Raw genomic sequence first — 19,396 nt, forward strand, 5'->3', positions numbered from 1 at the left:
TATTAACAATTAAAAATTTGACAAATACTTGACAAATGAAAACATAATTTAATTATATATATATATGCGAAGGATGTAATTTAAATTCCCATTTTAAGTATTAGGTTCTCAAAATTTTTATATACCGATGGCAAACTAACAGCGTATTACCATCAGAGAAAGATAATGAATTATAGTTTTAACAACTAGGAACTCTAAGACATTTAGCCTAGCTGCCCAGATATTTGCAAAATAACTGAAACCTAAAAGGTGTCTTGAAAATGCAGTAAGTTACCACAAAGAATTTTTCAAGTATTTATGATGACCAAAACCTGTCTTCTTTGATATGAATATAACTATGGCAATTTCTGAGAGTAGGAAATAGTAAAAAGACATTTTTCAAAATCACCATTCCCTCTCTGTACTAATTATGTCAGAGATTTTCTTCCAATGAATTTAAATATATTACACAAAAGACAAAATATTCAAACACATGTTTTGTTTGTTTCTGTCTCTAATTTCCATGAAGTCAAGAAAAAACCTCAAACAAGTACCAAGTCCCCTTTCATCAACACTTCTTTTTGTTTGGTTTTACAAGTGATGTGTCACTATCACTGCACTTTTCAGCTCTTCTCCCAGCTGAAAGCCATGCACTGACTGAAAATCCAGTTATGTTCAGAAAGATTATTCTATTGTCATAATTGCACTATGGGTATTCCCTTCATAAGTGTTTGGTTCATAGTGAGAACAACCATGCACTGAATGTCTTTTACTAAAAGATATTGCTTAAACTTCTGCAAAATAGGAATTACATTATGGAACACTGCATCCACCTCTTGAGCTCCCAATGCAAGCGAGGCTTTGACCTGTTGGAATGAGTCCAGAAGAGGGCCACAAATTTGATTACAGATTGGAAACCCCTCTACTATGGAGAAAGTCATTCAGGCTGGAGAGGAGAAGACACATTCCAATACTTAAAAGGGACTTAAAAGAAGGCTGGAGAGGGACTTTTTACAAGAGTATGGAGTGAAACAACAAGGGGGAATGACGCTAAAGTGAAAGAGACATTATTAGACATAAGGAAGAAATTCATTACAGTGATGGTGGTGAGGTACTGGAACAGGTTGCCCAGAGAAGTTGTGGATGCCCCATCCCTGGAGATATTCAAGATCAGGCTGGATGGGGCTTTGTGCAGCTTGGTCTAGTGTAAGTCTCCCCACCCCTGCCAAAGGTATTGGAACTGAATGATCTTTAAATTGTCTTCCAACCCAAACCTTCTCTGAATCGTTGAGTCTGTGATAATCAATTTCTTCATGAGAAAGCGCAGTACATTGATCATTGTAACAGTGTTTAGGATTTACCATGGAAAACGCAAAAGATTGCATTTTACATTCTTATCTAATGATAAAGTAAAGAAACTGAGCAAATTAAAATTTTCTCTCATATTTCATATCTAAGCAAAAAAGAATCAAATAAGTGCATAAAGCCTTTGATTTCCATTCATCTTCAAAAACCAGTCAATTCAGCTATAGCACCAGTCAATTCAGTTTAATGTTTCTTTGAAGTCTGATCACCTTCAAAAGTTAAAACTTGGCAAAAGACAAATTTCACTTGCAAAAGATTCTACTTAAAATTTCAATGGCCTTAATGAAAACTGAAGAACAGAAGTGACAAAAATGGTTTTGAAGCTGATTTATTGTTGCCATTTGATCAAGACTTTGCATTAATGGTTTCACTGTGATTTACAGTTTCTGCTTTGTAACAATAGAGACTGTTACATCCAATGCATATTAAACATCTGCAGCATTAAAATATCATCTCACAATGCAAAGACATAAGTAAACAAGTGTTGTAAGTTATAAAGTGCAGAGAAAGAAGAAAATGTCATAGTTTATTTTAGATTTTATTTCTTACATGAGATTAAGTTTCATCTGCCAGATGTTACAAATGCTGTTTCTTCTTTAAAATTCTACAAGTTCTGTGTTTCTGAGGTGAACAGTTATTTTTTCTAGTGACAGGGCCACCCTCCACTAGATCTGGTTCTTCAAGGCCTTATCTCAAGGCCTTTTCCAACATACAGCCAGTGTTGGGGCATCCACAACCTCCCTGAGCAATCTCAACACCCTCACAGTAAAGAATGTCTTCCTGTTATTCTAAAAAATGTCTCCTCTTTTAATCACCCACTACTCTTTGTAATACACTACAGCCACACCACTCTTTATGGCAATCCACAAGACTTGTATTTTCCCTCTAATCCTGCTTATGAAGAGGGAGTTATAAAGGTGCTTGGTGGGCATGTGGTATCCAACCAAGTTCAATCTGCTGTAGATACTTTATCACATAGTACAAAACTTCAGGTGTCAAAGCAGCTGAATCCCCGATTTTTAGATATTGCAAGACCTTGCATTAAGAAATGGAAAAAAGTCTATCTTTTGAGATCAGCTTGATTAACATTCAAATTCATTCAAATCTACCCTAATGCTTTAAAGTTTTCAGTATTTCCCTTTCTGACAAGTTTTGTCTGTTAGATAACTATAAAACAAACAAAAAAAGGGCTGCAGTATCACATGTTGTAATCCCATATCCAGTTAAGCAAATTAGATAATGTCTCAAGAAACAAGAAATTAATGTCCAAAGGTGTTAAGATTGCTTAGTAGTGCACAGTGTTTGCAACAGGAAAGATTTTTATCTTTTATTGATAAAACATAAAAATAAACAACTGTGAAACAGAAAATTTAACCACAAAATAGTTCTTGTCAAGAATACCCTTCTTACTATAGCCAAAGATATGTGTTGGTCTACTTTTCCACCGTTATTAAAATAAAAAAAAAACCCTAAAATATTTAGTGGCCTTGAGATTGAACACGTGAGTTAAATAGGCCCGATAAAAGTTGACTGGAAATATGATGGTAATTTTCCTATAAATTTTTGTATGTAAATAAGATTGAATTCTATAAAACTTGAAAACTTTCCCCTACTTACCATGTTTTTGTTTGGTTGAGTTTTTTTTAATAACACACTACTGAGTTTTAGGATTTCTTTGCCCATGTACCTAGCCTAGAATATTGAAAAAATATTCAGTCTTGAAACAGGCTAGTAGCTCTGCCTTTGTTTCCCTGCAACAATTATTTTACGTAATTAATTGAAGGTTAAACTTTATGAGAACTTTGCTGATTTTCTCTATATGAGTAATAACAAAATAGTACCTGGCTTATTCTCTGAAAAGACATTAATTAAAAAAAATCTATGATGCCAGTTTAAGCTCCTCATTTCAACATGAGCTTCATATGGATCACTGTTTTCTTTTGGCAACTAATTGTAAATAAGATCGAATGCCACCCCGTATATCTTAATGTGATGAAGGTTAATAAGGTGGTTGGGGTTTTTTGGTGTCTATCTATGCTCTTTCAGTTTCATGGAACGTATCCAACTCTTTAATCTCAGTTAAAGGCCTGATTCACAAATAATGAAGGGGCAATTGAATCTGCTTTTGTAGAGAAGCCCCTTTGGGTGTTATCTCCCAAACTTGCCCTAAACCAGGACAATTATGTATTTTGTATATGTAATAAACATGTGATCAAACAGCAATAATGATTTTACTCAAAGTATGAAAGACATTAATCTTAAAGCAAGTATTAAAGGTTTATCAAGGAAAAGGAAACTGCTTCTAAACCTGACAACCATCTAGAAATTTGGAAATGAAATTAGAGCTGGTCTTGTCATTAATAACAGCTGACATGGAAAAAAAATTATGCACTAAATAAATTGAAAGAACAAGTTTATTTAATAGAAAGGAATTGTGGAGAAATCATGATAATATAACTGAAAAATATCAAAAAAACACAAAAATTTCCTGAAGAGCAGGGAAGAAAAAATGTTTTCACTCCTACTATAAAGAAATATTAAATATAGAAAAATAAAGAATAAAGTAACAGACTTCTAGTTAATTATTTTTAAACTAATGATCTCAAAGTGTCAAATGAATTAAATGTGATTACAACATTTTCATAACTAGAGATCATTAAACCAAATTTTGTTTAATATGTGTGATGCAAGAAAGAATTAGATATTTGTTTTTAAATGTACTTTCTGCTGTTCTAACATAGAAATTACTAGTATTCATAATATCTTTTATTTTGGTGAAGAATTCTGTAGCTGTTTTAAACTAGGTTCTAAGGACAAAGGACTCCATCACTGAAGGCAAAAACTACACCTAATACAAAATAAGAATCCATTTACTCCTCACAGCTGCCCTCCTGTAACAAATTCAAGGATGTGTTCAGACTGGTACCACAAATAATTGTGCAATTCTAATAAATTAGAAATGCCTGAAATATATGCACAATGTTCTGGAGAAGCATGTAGTCGAGAAAAAAATGAGAAGGTTCCAATTGGCAGCAGTAATTGGATTCACTTTGCCTTAGCATATGCCCCTAGACTTTTCAAAGAAAAGAAATGTGATATCATATTGAAACCAAGAAGCTAAAAGGCAATTTCCTCTTCAAAGAAGCTGTGGAGCATATACATTCATACACAGACAATGATGGCATTGGGAAGGGAAAAATTAAATTACCTGAAATGAGAATGATAAATGAAATTAAAAAATAACATACCAGTAAGTCCTATGAGAATGGATGTTGTGAGACGAAAGTCAGGTGGGATAACAAGGCCTGGCTTGCTTACTCGAACTGGTCCTCATGTGACAGAGAAAGGACCTGTCAATAATGCGAACCAAAGGGAATCCAGAGGTTACTTCATGTCCAGTGATTAATTTTGGAATCAGGAGATTCCAAAATCCTCTTCCCTTTTCTCCTAACAAAAAGTAAATATACTTACATGGTCTCACAGCATATTTCTTTTGGATTTGATGTGAATTGGCACTGCCACAAAAGGTTTGGACAGCATTTTGGAACAATGAGTTGCTGTAGAATTGCAAGGTCAGGTATCTGTCTTCTGTTACAGTGACACAGATTAACCCTTGGTGGCTTTTGATTACTGGAGTTTATTTAAGAAGTACCACTATTAATGCTTTTACTTTACTTGATTATTTCACATACTTACTCATCTAGCTTTCCAAAACAGTGCCCAAAATCATAAAGAGGTGTTTTTAGAGGAGCTGGGTGCCACTGAATAGGATCTAAATTATTCAGTCCTAGACTCAGAAGTACTTTTAGATTGTATTTTTAAACTACAGCTCAAATCAATGAGAAAACCAAAATGGAATAATTTTAAATCCAGACTCAGTGGCACAGACTCAGTTCAGCTCCAGGTTGTAGGTATCTAAATACAGGAGATGAGTCTTTAATGAGAGTACGTTGTTCAAATTCACCTTCATAATTTCATTTTTGTCAGTGGAAATCTAGAGTTCTATGAAGTTATTTAAACACATGCAGGTGCCCCAAAATATCTGAGACAAAAACACCAGGCAATGAAAATTGCACAGAATATATGAGATGACTCATTGTCATCTTTTGCTACTGCTCAAGGCCAGAAGGAAAATCCTACAGAAACTGAAATTACATTACATATCTATCTCTATGCCAATAAATACCATCCTAAAAGTAAAATTCAGGTGTCTTCATTTAATTTATGGTTTATTTTGAGATGCCTTGGGCTAGCAAAAACCATGGTACTGGAAACAAAAATATTTCCAGAATAATAGGTGGAGTTTTTACATACTGGGAAGTGTTAAGCTGGCTTTTATTCACACCTGCATACACAGGAGCCTTGCCCTAGGTTCAAGTATCTTTTATTTCTCAACACATTCAAACATGCATCTTTCACTAATGTGTGTTATTTTCAGTGATAGCACAGCACACATATGTTGAACCAGTGCAAAATAATAAAGCCTTTTTAGCCCATTAAATGCCATAGAAAAGAAGCGTTATTGAACACCTTAGTAATTAAATTACTTACCATAATGGTTTTGGCTGGAAAAGAGTTAACTTTCTTCATAGTATCTGCTCTAGGGCTGTGTTTTGGATTTGTGCAGGAAACAGAGTTGATAATGGAGAGACATTTTGATTATTGCTGAGCAGTGCTTCTACAGAGTCAAGGTCTTTTTGCCTTTCACAGCCCCTCACCACTGAGCAGGTGGTGCACAACAGAAGCTGGGAGGGTGCACAGCCAGGACAGCTGACCCCAGCTGACCAAAGGGGTATCCCATACTGTCTGGTGTCATGCTGTCTATAAAACAGGGTGAAGAAGAAAGGGGGAATATTCAGAGTGATGGCATTTATCTTGTCAAGTAACCATTGTACATCATGAAGCCCTGCTGTCCTAGGGATGCCTGAACACTTGCCTACCCATGGGAAGTATTGAATGAATTCTTTCTTTGGCTTTGCTTTTGTGTGCAGTTTTTGCTTTGGTGATTAAACTATCTTTATCTCAACCCATGTGCTTTTTCACTTTTACCTTTCCAATCGTCTTTCCCATCCCATCCCATCTGGGCAGTAAGTGAGCAGCTCTATGATGCTCAGTTGCACCACAACCTATAAAGGCTCAGGTTTTTAATCTGAAATGTAGTTTCTCATTCTATGATGTAATTTTAGATCTGTTTAAGGCCAGATGTTCTTAACAGTATAGCCAGTGTAACTACTTACAGAATAAGATCCTAATGAATAAAATAGTAATAAAATCCAGTCCAAGTTTTCAGTGAATAGTATAATCCTTCCTGCCAACAACAGCAATCAGAAAATGTGGTAAAAAAGCTTCACTGCAGCTCCATGCATTCATACACATTTTTAATTTACCTATTTCAGCTTGTTATTACGTAAACATAATGCAAACAGACTTGAAAATTATCATTGCTTGTGTTGGAAATATATTGGTCTCTTTTTCCCTCCTATAAAACCAGAAAATAATTACATTATTACAATCAAAGGTTAAAAATTATCTTTCTGAGTTAAAGTATGAAAATTCTGCAAGACTGCAGAAAAAGCACTTTTATTATTTCATGGTTGTATTCTGAAGTTTTTGGTGTTGGTGATAACATATTTTCACAGATCACAACAGAAGTGGCATTTCATAGCTGTTTAACTCCAAATCATTGATAATATTAGACAGCCTTATTTAAAGATAGGGCTCAAATGTTTTCCTAAATAGGAATTATGGTGAGATTTTGGTGGAAATTTCCATGACAGTTCTGAATGAATTAGTAATGATCGTTATTACATAGAGAATATCAAATGTATTGATAATGGTGGGAAACTTAAAATTAGGATAAGGATAGCTTTGCCACCTCTATACTGTGAGCTCCACATTGTGAACAATGCTGCTTATGAACACTCTTTCCTGTACACCTGTTAGTTGTACTTCTGCTCCATAAAGCATACAGAAAATATGAAAAAATATACAAGTATTTAATTTGGATAAAGCACAATATTTGTATGTTAAGGAACTTTACCTAATTGGGACCAGAATCACGAGTGACTCACGGGACTTAACATTTCCACATATCACAGAAAAGATGAGATTGCAAACAGAAAGATTTTGTCATATGTACATAAAATGATAGAATGGTTTGGGTTGGACGGGACTTTAAACGTCATCTCATTCCAACTCTACTGCCATGGGAAGGGGCCCTTTTTACTAGACAAGGTTACTGAGAGCTCCATCCAGCCTTGCCTTGAACACCTCCAGGGATGGGACATACAGAACTTCTCAGGCAACCTGTTCCAGTGCCGCACCACTTACACAGCAAAGATTCTTTTTTCTCTAATATCTAATCTAAGCCTATTTTCTTTTAGTTTGAATCCATTCCCATATATCTTTTTATCCATTTAAAAGGAAATATAATTTATTTTATATTCATTTTCTGCTAACATTATGATTGACGTTCTAGCAGTTAGAAAAACCAATGTAATTTGTGTGTTTGGAATTTTGCTATCTGAGGATGTTGGAGATGGAGAAAAGTGCTGTAGGACTGAGCATTTATTTCTTTTGTGATAATCTTAAAAGCTTTAGTTTATTTATCAGCACAGTGAATCCACAGAGAGACTAAATCTGACAGACAAGATGCAGCAAGAATTTGCTCTGTTTTACTTTACCCATGTTTACATGGGAATTTGCAAACAGAAACAAGCAAGCTCATGCAGTGTTACAGACCAGCCTGTCACTAGCCAGGTGCTTCTCAGTTCCAGCTGGAAAGCCTTGAAGGCAAGTTAGCCTGGTGCTATGGCTGAGCTTCTGCCTCTATACACAGCTTGTTATTCTGTGCTTGACACCGCTCTTTTTGTGACTAAAGAGTTGTTTGAATTAAAAATTACTTTGGAAAAAAGCTGAATCCTGAGGAGAAAACAAAAGGCTCCACGTAAAGAGTAAGCTGGATCCTTGTTAAATCACTAATGTTAGCACAGCTGGAAAAATGGGGTAGCTCTCTAGGGTATGCAAGCAAAAGTAGCTCACTTTGACAAAGATGAATGGAACCAAATCTGTTACTGGATGGCTCAGCCTAACATAAGCAGATGTTTTACATTTAATAGATTCATTTAGAAGTTGTATCACTTTGTTAATTCTAAATATGATCAGCTAACTTCAGGTATTTTTCATGTTTATGTCCTAAGGTATTTTATTTTAATTTGACCTCAACGCTGCAGAAATATATATGGCTTCAGCAGGAGCAGCCAGAATATTAAGCACATTATGGAATCAGAGTCAGGATATAAGTAATATATATGTGCTTATAATAACCACATGATGCTAAATAACTATTAATTCTTTAACCTGCATGAAGTCATGCTTCTTAAGGTTAACCTAAAATATTTTTAAAACCTATAGTCACTTAAGACAGTCTTAAATACCTTAAGTCTGACACTTTTCTCATTTCCTGTTCTCTGCTAGTTTAGTAATAGTTCCAAATTCCAAACCTGCAAGTTGTCCCAGTAAATGTATTTCAAAGACAGAGCTTTGAACAGAAGTCGTGGAAGTGCATTATAATATTGTGATAAATGTAAAGTTCTTCATGCTAAAAAATGATCTGTATCTTCTATTTTAATTATATAATAGAATCACAGAATGGCTTGGATGAAAGGGACCTCTGGAGACCTCTATCTTAAATGCAGGCACTGATGTTCTTTTTGAGACACAAATTAGTAGAGTTTATCAACAAAGTCATTTCTCATGGAGACAAGACAGAACCTTTAAGAAATACTGGGAGTGTTGCAGAAACTCTTTGCTCTGTTTTAAAGTGACTTTACATCTTGATTTTATCTTATTCTTTTCTTAAAAAGAAAAAAATATGTTAGACTTAAATTACCCAAATTCTGTTTATGGACTCAAAACTTTAGACAGACTAAGTCATAACTATGGATGTGTTTTGTTTTGTTTTGTTTTTGTTTGGTTTTTTTTTTTATTTTTTTGTGTGTTTGTTTGTTTTTGTTGTTTGGTTTTTTTTTTACATTTCTTCTCTCACTTCTGTGTATTTTTTTTTAATTGCAATTATCTTGATAAACCAGTTTTCAGTGCATTCTTTGAGTAGTGGTGACGGCCTTTGGAACTCAGTTCCTCAAGAGCAGAGATTCAACAAAATATAAAGCACTGAATGAAAAAAACTGTTTATAGAAGTGGGGTGAGTTGACCACAGTCAACTGTCCTTGCTCACTCTCCTCACCATCAGTAGGGTGGTGGAGAGAATAGAAAGAACAAAAGCAGAAAAACTTGTGGATCAAGATAAATACAGATCACTAAGTGGAGGAAACAGGAAAAAAACACACAAAAAACAAACAAGTAATGCAAAAAAAAACCCAAAACAACCAAACCCTAAAAATCACTCAGCACCTCCCACAAGAAAAATGACTCCTAGACAGCCTCTAAGTTATTTCCCCTTTGGAAAACAACCTTCCTCTATATACAGTTTTTATTGCTAAATATCACACCTTGTGATATGGACTGTTGCTTTGTCCCATTTGTGTCAACTATCCCATCTGTGTCCTCTACCAGCTTCTTGATTGCCATGTTGTGGTTTAAAAGTAGCTGGAAATTAAAGCCCCTTCCCTTCCCCCCCCCCCCCCTTCTGGTGATAAAGGGACATGGCAGAAAATAACACCCTATACATTCTCACAGGCCTCCAGGCTTCTCTCCTCTCATGGTAATTGCGAGAAAATAATTTCTGTCCTGGCTGAAACAGAAACACATCTTCATTCTGTTCACTGAGGAAACAGAGTTGCAGGGAGGGAAAGGGAAAACTTTGACACGACAAGAATTCTTTATCAATGACCAAAACATTGATGTATTAGCAACATTCCAAAGGCCCAAAACACAGCACCCTATGATCTGCTGTAAAGAAAATTAACTCCTTCCTGGTCAGAACCAGTAAAAAAAGTAATTTAAAAATTGCACTTTATTCTGAAAAATACCAGTGAAATTTTAGTATCTCAAACACCACACCTTTTATGTAATTGAAAATAATCTCAGATAGCTTGCACAGGAGTCAAACTGGGAAGAAGGAGGCAGCTGGATCAAAGTCTAAAGAAACTAAATGGTATGGTACAATCATTCTATATTTTACTCAGTCTATTTTATCAATTTGAAATATTAGAAAAAAATTAACTGTTTTACCTATAAGCGACATACAAGTTTTTTATATGAAGATTTGCTACTAAATAGTTCTAAGTTTTTTTCTAATTTTTTTACTTGTATATTCTTTAGTCATCTCTCCCAACAGATCTTTGCATTCTTTCTTATCAACTACAGTTTATCATTTAGAGTGTACTTTGCTTCAGTTTACTATTATAACAAGCCTGCTGAGGTAAAAAAATTAGGAGGAAGAAGATTTTTCTACATCTGCTGTAAAATCAGATAGCTCCATGTATTTTATTACAGCTATACTACTTATGCTCTCTCCACAATAAGTATTTACTATTACTACAGCTCTCTAAAAGAAGACTTTAGAGTACAAAGCAGCTTGTTCAGGTTTTCTTCCTAGTCAATACAGATTGGTGTTTCCAAAGGCCAACTAATCTGATTGTATGGAAAGTTAAATCTTCTAGAACTTTCTGTGTCAAAACAGCTTGATAACATCTTATAAGTTAAAATTTATGCTTTAGGTGGCTGAAGCTGGATTGGGTAAAGCCCACTGTGGCTATATATATGTGTAACAGAAAAAGTACATTTTGTTCCCTCTCAAAATTTTGTTATATTACCTCTATTTACACGTTTTCTGTTCTGATACTACAGTTTTTCAGGGACTTTTGGAAGAAAATAAACCCCAGGATTTAGGGTTACAGTTTGTCACGAATTTATTTCTGATCCTTTCCCGATTTTTTATTATCCCTAGCACTTTGAGATTGCTTTTTAGCAAATCTGACATGGTGTAAGGAAACAAACATTATCAGCAGTGGAGTATACACAGAACAGAATGACTTCATGATACTATTTAAAACAAAAATGTTCCTCTGAAAATATGTATAAAGGATATAATAAAAATAAAACAGAAAACATGGGGGAAGTACACAGAAACTTGAAACTACCACATTTATGTATACATGAATGCTGTTGGCTTAACAAAACTTCACGTATCAAATTTATATTAGTTGTAAATGCCAATAAAATGTGTCTTGGTATACTTAAAAATGTACTTGAAAATGTACATCACACTTTCCAGAGGTTCAGGGCAAGTACAATTCACGTGTATAAGAATAGGTCTTGACATTCTTAGCCACTTATATTTAGAAGGATATAAAGGATTTCTGCACTGCAAACCATCATTTGTTGAAAAGTTTTGGCCTCTCTATTTTTGTCTAACATTCTTGAAATTTGAGAGTTCTAAAATATAAAAGAAGACCTCCTCTAGGCTTTTGTGAATATACTAAAACCAGTTAGTTTGCTAGAGAAAACTGTTAACAAAAACAAACAGTAAGACAAATTGACTTCAACTGTGATGAGAGGAACAAAGCTTTCTTCCAGAAAAAAAACAAAACAAAACATCATTGTAGAACAATGGGAATGGAGAGAGCCTGAAGAAAAGATTCTGATAGACACCAAAGTTCTGACCTACTCTTTGAATATATTTTTGCTGATTTTTTATAGAGGGATTTCTCAGGAGGAATAACGCTGACAGCAAATTCATATGAGAAAGGAAGAAAATATCAATTGTTCAAGCAACAAGACAAAGCTAGCAAGAAAAAACTTGATCTTGCACAGTAGTTTTCCAGGTTACGCTTACCAAAGTTAAGGCACTTAGGTATGAATTTTAATATTTTTTCTGTAGTATATAAATACAACAAAAGTGACAGGCATAAGGGAATATGGCCACATGAAAGAACACTTTAATCACACACCAAGAAAGTTAATAAGTTTTTGATCACAGACTCTTGATATTTGTGACTGAAAGCTGAATAAAACAACTACAAAACCCCCAAACCATACCACTGCACCCTTGCTGCTTTTGTTTTTTCTTTAATGATCAGACATGGGGAGAACAAATGGTAAGATATTGATGTGGATGTTATGAAGCTTTACTCTTCACTGCTGATTGTCAGCAAAATATTGTGATCACCCACTAAGCAGGGATATATTATGCAGTCCTTTCAACAACAGTGCTATTACAATTTTTTGTTTGTTTCTTTATTTAGTTTACAGAAACATAAGAAACTATGGAAATCTGACAAATATAATTCAACTGGTAGGTTATTTGTGTCAAGATTGCATGTTTTATTGGCCTCATTCTTTTACTGCAGCTTCAGGTGATATAACAGGAAGGCACAAACATCTATAGCCAGACTTCAGCTTCTTTTCTTTTCAAAACATTTTAATCTTGCACTGTTATCACAGCTCGTCTGAGTAATTTGGTAACAGAAGTGAGAACAGTGAAATAATGTGAAATTATATGTCATTATTACAGATAAATGCTTTAAGATAAAGCATTTTCAATTAGGAGTAGGTGAAATTTACTAGTCTCTCATTAATATTGTTCAGGTAGTCAGTGTTTAACAGCTGATATTACATAAACTGCTGCTTACTTCTAGAGATATTCATATGTTAACAATAAGGGAAGTGGTTCCCAGTATTTCATAGCTGCTGTTGAGCTGAGCTGTGGCAATGGTTCACTGTCAGTATCAAAGAGACCTTTGAGCGGGAGTAGAGTCTCCTGCTAGGCTGGAATATCAGATACTGCAACTTGCACGTTTGAACACTACACACAAGCTATTGCAGAATCAAAAGCAAAACACTCTTCTCATTCTGTTATCACAGCTGTCCTCCAGTCTCTGCAGACACACCTTTAGTTTCAAAGACAAAAAGGTTAATCATGAAAAAGGATAAAATAATAAACTTCCACCATTATCAGTAGGAGAGCTTGGATTTAAGGGCTTATCACTAGTCTAAGAAGAACTTAGTTTTATCTGAAATTTTCAGTGGTAATGAAATATGTGACTGAGAGTAGTACAATTTAAGCACCAAGATTCAAATGCATTTAGGACCATATTAACTGCAATTTACAAGTGTAAGGCTCTGTGTATCACCTTCTGATATTTTAATCAATTCAGTGACCTTCATTTATGGGGTCAATTTTGCTGTAGCTGATAGTTATAAAGAAACAGTCCTTTATTTGCCTGTTTTCAACAAGGGAAAACTAACATATATTGTTTATATAAGATGTTGTAATATTAAAATTAAAATAAAATTTATTTCTAATCCTTTCTTGACCTTAAAAAAATACAGTGTCCATGTACTCAGAAAGACCAAAAAGTGAATAACAGTCATCAAAATAAATCTGACAAATGGTTCTGAATAAAAATATGTAAAAATATTTTGGAAAATAAGTAGAAGGAGAAAGAAGGTATGCTGTTTTATCTATAAGTCAAAGGAGAAAATAACAAAAGGAGCTAAAGGCATGTAGGATACATTCTACTGTGTTAGACATGAAATGGGCCTGATAAATCAAAATTTAAGTGGCTTACAGAGCTGAGACTGTTACTGATGAAAAAAAACCCTAGAATCCTGAGTTTTATTAGGTTATGATACTGCTGTTGTAAAATTGCACTTTGGACAAGATTTGCAGATAACAAAAAAGAATCAAACTCCTTTCTGTAGAAAGGGAGCTTAAATAGTACATTTGGAAAAACTTTCCTATTTTTTTGTCTTTGCACAGAAAATGTTTTATGAAAATATACCACTTTCTTAAGTTAAAAGTTTTCACAGAAAGAAGGTGTGTCTACCTGCCAGCAGAACTCTGCTATGGTAGATTTTTTTTCAAGAGTCTCACATGTAATTTCTTCTCAGCTTTAATTTTTTTCTAAAGTGGTATCATAACTCGCATGAAAACAAAAATAAAATTTATTTTGTTGTCTTGTTTCTTTCATAATGAAGTCACAGGATAACACAGTGTTCATGTCTTGACTGAATTGGAATCGTTCAACCGGTTTAAAAATTAAAGATAATTAATAATCTTGTAAAAAATTGCAAGATACATGCTCAATGTTTGAATACTTTGTGTAGGGTTTGAAGTTGAAAATTTGCTCAAACCAAGCCATAAAATTGTAGTCAATTCATCACATTGTCATGATCTGACAAACCATTTCACAATATGAGTCTATGAAAGAGACATGGCAATAGAAAGTGAGATTCAGGTAATTTGTGCTTTATTTTTTCAGGTAATATTCCTGATTTTCTGTGAATACAACATTTACACACTCTCCAGCATGCATAAATGCAGCAGCACTTAATTGCTGGTGGTTTTGGTTGTGGCTGAATTTCAAAAGGATTATATAAATGTTCTATTTTTCCTCTTTTTGTGATGTGCGAAGAAATATTGATCTGTAAAGTTAACTTACATGCAGACTTGGGAATCTAAATACCCCTTGGTTCTATTTCCAGAAGCCTTGCCTAGATCTTCAGACAGCTGTCTGTATCTTGCTAAAATACCTATGTTTAGACAAGCTGTGCTATAAGAATATATTAAATTTTTCACCTTATGTCTGTTATGTTCTAGAATTTGTGGGAAGCCAGTGTCTGCATGACACTTTTAATTTTTTTTCAGACTGCATTTTGGTTGTAGTGATAGTGATCTTTTTGTATAGGAGATAAATAGTTAGAATTTTTTCCTGAGATCAAGACTGTATTTATAGGTTTTAATGATGAATCCCACACATCTCAGGACAACAGAATTTCATTAAAAAGAATCATTCTGAAAAAATGGATGTGCAAACCCAGCCACTGAGCAGTCAAGTATCCAAGGCTAACTGAGACCAGAAATAAATCAGGAAAGGGGAAACTTTTTATCTCCAGTGCAGCAACTTTTTAATGATGCAAGAATTTTAACAAAAAAAAAAAGGTTAGTGTATAAATTACTCAAGAAGTTCTGGCTGAGGCACTCACTTGCAAAAGGACAGTTCTGTCTCTCTTTTTGAGTTTGTTATTCTTATAATGGTCTAATAAATAATAGATGATCAAGATACAATTATTTGCCATTTCCTCTCCCATAAGGCCACTCAAACTTTTCATGCAAGTATTTTCTGTAAGTTTTCCAGGTCCAAATTAGAGTTTTTGATTAAATCAAAAGGAACTTTTGATACTAAAAGCATATGACAAGGTCTACCTTCTTTTTTCTTTAAAGACAAATAAAATAGGAATAAAGATTTGTTTAGGTTTTTTTAATTGTCATCAGTCATTGAGGTGAAGAGTAGGAAAGTAGCTTATATGCAAAGACAGGTAATTTTTCACAACTGTACTGCAAGTTTGCTAAATTAATACACTTAATAAGACACAAGAATTGTTTCACTTTCTGATCCTGACTCTTGGGACCAATTATCCAACTAGAATAAATCAATAGCTTCTATGAAGGAAAAGATTTTTGCTACATTTTGTTCACTAGAGGTGGAAAGTAATAGTATTTTTCCTGCATTGAGAGGAAGGTAATGACTGAAAGTACACAGCTTGAATATCTCTAGGGGATAGGTAGGGATTCTGGCAGTTTTGGTGCAGTTTTTTCACTGTGTCTAGGATACTTGCAGCCTGAGGATTTCTTGCTGGGTGTCAGACATAATGACAGAAAAAATGCTTTCAGTCTTTGCTAAACTACTACTCTGTGAGAGAGATGCAATGAAAACTGAGTTAATGAATGTTGAAGCTCTTCTGGAGTTAAGAAAATAATGGAAATCATGATCAGACTCAATGAGTGAGAAGATAGCTTAAGAATTCAAAAAGAGAAATAATTCAGCTTAGGAAACAGAGGAAAAGACTGTGTTGCCAAAGAGACACAGGAATCATCTTTAATACTAAATTAAGAGCTCTACATTTTGATGCATTTGCATGTGGTACTCAAAGCTGGTTCTGTATTTTTTTAAGGAAAAAATTGCTGGAGAAAATTCTATTTTTATAAAAAGTCCTTTGTGTAGGCTTTTCATACAAAATATACTTAACAAATATTCAGATTTTACTTACACATTTAATCTAAAAAATTATAAAATATTAACTTTAAATTTTGATGCATATTGTCAGAATAAATATAATCCAGTTAACAAAATAACAAAAACAATCTGTAAAAAATAAGATTTGTACAAATTTTGAACATGTGAAATATTTCACAGACTGATATTTCTAATATCTATGAGCCCAGTTTGTCCCAGAAGGACAACATTCATAATAGATTGCAAAGTTTCTGGGTGATGGGGGGTGGGTGTAAGAGTTTGTTTTTTTTTTAATACTTATAGAAAAAGGTTCCACTTTTTTCTACTCACATTTATAAAATGTTTTTAAGTAATAGAATCTGGTTTGTGATATTTAGAGACTGAACTGATTATGCAAGGTGAAAGATGAAGGAAAAAGAAAAGGAAATAAGATTACTTGAAGAAATCACTGGCAAACAGTTACCAGGCATTTCTGGAGTAGCGAATTCAAGTTGCTGGACACAATATTAACACATTCTAAAAACGATTTCTTTATTGACACATGATTAATTTTTTAATATTAAAATATCCTTGATTCCAGTAGACATTAACTAGAGTTGATATACCAGTGCATTTTTAATTTAGTATGGAAAGATTGAACATTCATTATTAATATATATTTAAAAGCTAAATGGGAGCGAAAGCCAGGTAAATTCAGAGATTGTGTCAGATCACTAATGTTAATTATGCACACACAGTTAAAATAGGTGATATCATTTCATATGACAAAAATAATTACTTCATATTGGTCCATTATGAAAGCTATTTTCATATCCCAAGTGTCTTGCAACACCATTTCATTTAAAATAAAATTATATTTCATACATCAGACCCATCCACCTTTGAAGACTCTTGTCTACTTCATGATAATGTGGAAATAGCACAGAAATTTTATCAGGCCTCCATTGGCAATTAATATAAGGTGGGTCTAAGACCTTTATTAATTGCTACAATGATATTTTAAACTTTCAGTTTCAAATCAGTTTTAAAAAAATAAATTATTTGTCCTTTGCTGATAATACTACCTGTTAATAATAATAATTAAACAGTGAGTACAAACAGAAGGTGATGAACACTATTCTAAACATTTGTGGTTTACATCCAACTTTTAATTCTAACCTCATCCTGAATATCAAGTCTAAATTATTAACCACATGTGCCTAAGTAGTAATTTCATTTTTCTTTAGTGACTAACCCTAAATATTATTCTTTAAGTGTATTTTAAATATTATATGAAAGAGAATAAAATTTTCACTGAACAAGTCCTCCTGCCTCAGGGTATGTTTTCTTTCTCTGATTAATGCAGTAGTTTTCCTCTGTGACATTTCTAAGAAATACTTTTGTCCTGACCACCACCAAGAGTGTCACTACAGACTTTTTGTTCTTTAGACTTTTTGAAAAAATATTTCTTGCCCCAAGTGATCTTTATTCAAATAAAAAAAAAACCAACAAACAAACATTTTCTTTATTTGTGTTTAAATTGTACAACTCATTCCTTGGGAGAAAAAAAGTATGTAAAAAATGTTTAGAAATATTCAAGGAAGACTGAACCAATGAAGGCTGGTCTACTAAAACATACAGGTGTAAAATCTATTTGTCTTGAGCTTCTAGTATTGGGATTATATATGTTAATATATATATGTATAGTTTGAGAAAATTTTAGGAATAATGAATACAACTAAGAGCAAAAAACCTGCCAAGCCCTGAAGTTCATTTAGCATAATATCTTATCTTGACACAGTTGCACAGTTGGAGCACCACAGCTGATATCCTGGAACAGTAAAAACACAGGTATATACATATACATATATATATATTTGCATTACAGTTTCTTGGTTTTTTGAAAACACTAAAAGAAATCAATTAATAGCAGTCTATTTAATTAGTTTTATAATTACCAAATATATCCAGCAAGAAAAAAATAATATGCAATTTCTAATAAATTTCTGGTTTTCCAGGCAAACAGCAAAAACCTTTCATGGAAGGCCTGTCCCAGAAAGCAGGAAACAGACTGCTCCTACCCAGACTAAAGAAGGGTGTGTGTATATATACAAACTAGATTTATTTTTTGTCCCACAACTTCAGCCTAAGAGAATGTTTCTTATAGAAAAACCAATATTTTTTCTGTGAAGAATAACTTGTGAGACTGAATAAATATCTTTTCATATGGGTAAATGAGAGTTCTGGAGAAATTTTGGAATGTAAGGTGCTGAATGGAGATAAAATTTCTGTCTCACAGATAAAGTATTGGGCTCAAATTTTGTAAAATTTAAAGTACTCTTGCAGCATCCAAATCTCCTCATGGACCTCTTTGTCATATCCCTGCAAAGAAGCCTGAAAGCACACAATATAATTAATGTCTAAAAACTAGCCCCGAGGCACCATTTATGTGGCAAAATTATTGCCTGAGGAGTAACTTTGTTTTAATATTGCAGTCTTTTGATGCTTTTAATACCTGTGTAAGTTAACATAAATCCATAAATGTCTGAATGACTCTTATAATATGGCAACTTGCTGAGATGAATGAGTTTCCACCTGAAATATCAAAGGCACAGAACCAGAGAATCATACAATATCTTGAGTTAGAAAATTCTACAAGGATCAAGTCTAGCCAGTGACCTCACACAGGACCATCAGAAGAATCACACCATGTGCCTGAGGGTGTTGTCCAAATGCTGTTTGAACTCTGCAAGTCTGGTGCTGTGACCACTGTGCTGGGGAGCCTGTTCCAGTGCCCACCCACCCCCTGGTTGAAGAACATTCTTCTAATATTCAGCTTAAACCTCCCCTGACACAGCTCCAGGCCATTCTGTCAGGTCCTGTCACTGGTCACCACAGAGGAGAGATCAGTGTCTGCCCCTCCTCTTCTTATGAGGAAGCTGTAACTGCAATGGGGTCTCCTCTCAGTCTCCTCTTTTCCAGGCTGAACAGACTAAGTGACCTCAGCTGCTCCTCGTACAGCTTCCCCTCCAGTTCCTTCACCATCATGGGAGCCTTCCTTTGAACATTCGCTGATAGTTTAATATCTTTCT

Source organism: Passer montanus, unplaced genomic scaffold (assembly GCF_014805655.1).
Source record: "Passer montanus isolate IOZ18808 unplaced genomic scaffold, ASM1480565v1 scaffold92, whole genome shotgun sequence".
Lineage (NCBI taxonomy): Eukaryota > Metazoa > Chordata > Aves > Passeriformes > Passeridae > Passer > Passer montanus.